Below are 5,344 nucleotides of genomic sequence, written 5' to 3' on the forward strand. Positions count from 1 at the left end.
CTTTATTCTTTTTTTTTCTAAAAAACTATTCATAATGTTACAATAAACATAAGAAACTACTAAAGAAGGCCATAATTATAGATGCAGAGGTTAGGATTTAATTATTTTTTTTTAACAAATGAGTCAGACCAGCTCTTTTGTAAATTGGGAAACCTTCCACCTTATTCTAGCATCTGGAAACAATATAAAATGAAATTGAAATAAGATTTCCTTTGGAATGTAAAAGATTTTAGGGATTAAATAGAGGAGAGAAATGTAAAAGATTAACTTTGGATTTATCAATTTCACTGTGTTCTGTAAAATTAAAGATAAATGCTACAGTTTGGTGAGTAAAGGAAAGGGGAAAGATCTGGTGTGAAAAACAATGTATACGTATGACAAATTACTTTTAAACTTAACTTGGTTTTTTCATGAATTTAGGAAAAATTAATAAATCATATAAAATGAAAGCTCTTGATGACGGACTCATTTACTTTTCAAATACTGATTCACCGTTTGCTCTTTGGGTGACACTGTAAATGGTGGGGATCTTGCAAAAAGTCAGCTATACCAGCTGCTGTTGAGTCAGCTCTGACTCAAGGTGACTCATGGTGTACAGAGTAGAACTGTTCTCCGGAGGATTTTCATAGCCGTGACCTTTCAGAAGTAGATTGCCATTCCTTTGTTCTGAGGCACCTCTGGGTAGACTCAAATCTTCAAAGTTTTGGTTAGTTACTGAGTATAGGAATCACTTTCTCACCTAGCGCTTTTTAAAATGAGAGCATCAAGTATGAACGTCTTGATCCAAGGCACTTACTTTGTGGCTTTGGGAAACAAATTCCTTCTGTGGGAGTTATTTTTATATTGCACTGATGCTGTTAGGGCCAGGACTTTCTGATGGTGTATCTTTGAGTTGAATGCATTGCTTGGAACTGAAATATTTTCTCGGAAATTACATTGGATTGTGGCACAACCAGAGAGAATTCTCCTCATGGAATTATTATGGAAGGTCTCCTCCTCTTTTATCCCGGGGCTGTTAACCATGGTAAAAGAGCTACATTCTTTCATACACTTTATCTACAAGAATTTCCTGAAAAAGAAGAGTGATATTCCCTTGAGGTGATACCTAGAACTTCCCCATGTCTTGAAAACCCAGAATCCGCTCTGTTAAAAAATGTTTTAATTTCATTATCTTGATTAATTTGCCAAAACTTAGCAGCAGCTAGATTGTTGAAGCTGGGAGTGAAACGAAAGAAAATTATGGCTTAATGGAAGAGTGGGAAGAGAGGAGCTCTTGATCTTTGACCCATATTGTAGGAATTTGGAGGTTTATTTAGTTGAAAAAGACTCCTCATTCTCAAATAAAATACTCATTCTTCCGTGTGGGGGGGTTATTCCCTGAGTTTTATTTACTGAGTATCAATATGAAATTATTTGGTATTCTGTGTTCTACTGAACTGAGTATTCTGTGAGATATCCTGGATAACAAAAATTCCCATGGGAAAAGATAAGTTGGGTCAAAGTATAACCCTGGAAAGGGTTAAACCGGGTGGCTCCTTGGAGGCAAGGATTCTGAGGCTCCGTCTAACATACTTTGGACAGGTTGTGAGGAGAGACCGGTCCTTGGAGAGGGACATCATGCTTGGGAGGGTGGAGGGACAGCGCAGGAGGGGAAGACCCTCTATGAGGTGGATTGGTTCAGTGACTGGGATAATTGGGATGGGAGTGTCAGAGACAGTGCGATTGGCACAGGACAGAGCGGAGTTTAGGGCTGTTGTACATAGGGTCGCTATGAGTCGCAAGCGACTCGACGGCACATAACAACAACAACAATAATATGCTGGTACTGTGTCAGGCCTTTTACATATGCAAAATATAACCCGACCATCCTTTAAGACACATTGGATGAAGTCGATGGCACGTGTGGAGAATCTAAGTGCCATCAGACTCAGACTCCCTGCTGTTAAGAAGGGACTGATGAGAAGTGATTTCTCTTTCACTCTGCAATCTGGCTTGCTGGCTAGCTAGCTCTTCACTGCCTTAAATTCTGAAGGTTGTGTTCCATGCGTAGTTAACCAGACAAGGATCTCCATCCTCTCCAGACACAGAACATTCCTACTCTCTGTAGATGGCCCCTGGATAATTCCTTTCTCCCCTCTGGGAATGCAAAAGTTTCTTTGGCCCACAAATTTACTCTGGATAATGATACTTGGATATCTGATCTATAGCAACTTGATAGTGACCTCTAAAAGGGTATATAGAAATATTTTTTTTTCCTCTCAGGTTCTAGAGGAGAAAAAAAAATTCCCACCAGCACCTTAATTTTGGTCTGCTGACCTCCACCACTATGAGAGAATGCATTTCTATTGTTTCAAGCAACTCATATTTCTGTTATTTATTAAGTAAACCTAAAAAATAAAGACTATAATAGAATGAAATGGATGTCATAAATTAACACATCAAGCAGTTAAATAGAAGAAATAATGAGAGAGCTGAATTGAATATAAGATTTCAAAGTCAACTCAAGAAGACAAAGCAAGTATTATAATGAAATGTACAAAGACTTGGAGTTCAAAAACAAAAGGGATAGATATAGATGGCATTTCTTAAGCTGAAATAACTGAAGAACAGATTCAAGCTTGAAGTTGCAATATTCAAGGATTCTATAGGCACAATATTGAATGATGTAGAAAGCACCATTCCAAAAGAAGATGAAAGGAATACACAGAGCCACTGCACCAAAAAGAATGTGTTGACATTGAAACTTTTAAGAAAGTTGTGAAAATTTTGATCAAGAATCAATGGTAACAAAGGAAGAGGTTAAAGATGCACTGAAGGCATTGGCATAAAATAAGACCACATATTAACCTCACATTTGGAGCCACTCATAATTGCTATGATCTAGTGTCAGCAGAGTTCACTTCCCCTGACTAGATGCCTCACCAGAAGACAACTTCTGAGCCACCAGGAGCACCATGGCCTGGTTGAGCCCAGTTACCTGCTGGGCCAGAAAATGATATATTTTCCACTATTGGTGATTCTGCTATTATTTGAGATACTGGCATATCACCACACCAACCTGATGGGAAAATTTCAAGAGAACTTCCAAATTAAGACAGACTGAGGAAGCAAGATTGTCCATCCACTTATAAAATAATAGGCCTTCAAAAACCTTATGAATAAGAGAGCATTGTTCAACATAGTGTGAAAAGGTAAGCTCCTCAGGTTGGAAGGCATTCAATATGGAACTGAGGAAGAGCTGTTTCCTAAAATACCTAGCTAGAATGCCATAAAGGGAAGAATATGATAGGCATTTCTCAGTCAGAAAGAACTGAGAAATAGAGTCAAGCTTCCAAGTGCAATGCTGAAGAATTCTTCGGGTAAAATACAGAATGGTGCAAAAAGGATCAAAAAATCATGGAACATAACATATTTTAATTATAAAAATAGAATAATAGGAAGTGAGATGTGTATAAGAGTCCAAAAGAGGAAGAGGAGGAGGTCAAGAGGGTGAAAAGTGGGGAGGAAAGAAGACATTAGGATAAAAATGTTTGGTGGAAAGATGAGGGGGGTAAAGGAATTAGGAAGATCTGATGGGGACTTGAAAAAATAAGGGGATAGTAGGCATAGATCAATGGGGGTTAATTTTATAGAACACAATGTATTTGAATGATTGAAACACAATGAGAATGAAGGAAAATGTGAAGTGGTACATGAATGAAACATGATGTATGCAAATTTTGTATGCAAATTTATAAAAAATAAATGTAAAAAATAAGGCCACAGGAATTGATGAAATACCAACTGACATGTTTCATGACACAGATGCAGCCTTAAAGGTGTTAACTTGAGTATTCAGAGAAATTTGGAAGACAGCTACCTGACTTGGGCCCATTAAAAAAAAAAATAGGATCCAGTAGAATGTGGAAATTGTCAAACAATATCATTAATATCACATGTAAGTAAAATCTTGCTGAAAATCACTAAAAAAATGGCTGGAGTACTATATACATAGGGAACTGATAGAAATTCAAGCTGGATTCAGAAGAGGTATGATACAAATGATGATAAAAATGTTGATGTCACGTGGACCTTGGCTGAAAGTAGAGAATAGTAGAAAGGCTTAGATTTTTTTAAGGTCTGTTCAAAGGCATTTGACTTTGTGGATCATAATTTGTCTCATGAACATTGGGCATGCAAGTAGGAAGGGCCAGTTCTTGGCATCATTCTTGGAAAAGTCGTGGTTCAGTAAGGAAAAGAGGCCCTCAATAAAATGGATTGACTACAACCCTGAGCTTAAATACAGCAGTGATTGTGAAGATGGCACAAGATTGGTCAGGTTTTTCTTCTCTTGTCTGGAGAGCATCTCTGAGTTGTAACTGGCTTAAAAGCACCTAAGAACAACAACAAATCTAGGAAATTAATATATACTCAACTCTCATAGTTGCCGTCAGGACATTCTAAGTATTTTCTAAATTGTAGGTTTGACATATCTTGAATGGTTTTTAAACCACAGTGGTATTTATAATAAGATTCTAATGCAGTGTCTTTTTGGAAGGTGACCACTGAACATACATGTAGATAAATGAGCTTGCTTCTATAATCCAAACACCAAAGCTTCACTTATAAGTGGTAGATGAGGAAATACCTTAGATATCACCAAAGAAAGTGTCTATAGAGGTCAAATTTCTAGATTTCTGATTTTGTCCTAGGAAACGCTCAGTGGCTCCTTAACAGAAACCATGTACCTGTCTCCCAGGGAAACTTTGGGTTGCAGTGTGCCAGAAAGGAACCTGATAGAAGTAAAACCTAAACAGCTCAACATCATGGTGGATGGAGAAAAGATTGAAACTGTCAGTGACTTAATTTTACTTGGGTCCACAATCAACACCCTTGATACCAGCAGTCAGGCAATCAGGAGACATATTGTACTGGGTAACTCCACTGTCAGGGACATCTCCATATTGCTGAGGAATAATGATAGCAGTTTGAATACTAAGGTGCATCTCATTCAGGCCATGGTCTTTTCAATCACTTACAAGAAGACAAAGATTCTCACCACTGGACCAATTGGCAGCATCAGGATGGATGGTGAAGAGACTGAGATTGTACACAGCTTTAGTTTGCTTGGCTCCATAGTCAACAGTCTTGGCACCAGCAGCCAGGAAATAAAAAAACGTATTGCCATGGGAAAGTCTGCTGTTAGGGACCTCTCCAAAGTACTGAAAAGCAATGGTGTCTCCCTGGAGACTAAGGTGCGTCTGATACAGGCCATGGTCTTCGCAATCACTTCTTATGCATCAGAGAGTTGGACAATGACCAAGGAGGATAGAAGGAGAATTGATGCCTTTGAGCTGTGGTGCTG

The sequence above is a fragment of the Elephantulus edwardii genome, unplaced genomic scaffold (assembly GCF_000299155.1).
Source record: "Elephantulus edwardii isolate Elephantulus edwardi_28Jun2011 unplaced genomic scaffold, EleEdw1.0 scaffold00016, whole genome shotgun sequence".
Lineage (NCBI taxonomy): Eukaryota > Metazoa > Chordata > Mammalia > Macroscelidea > Macroscelididae > Elephantulus > Elephantulus edwardii.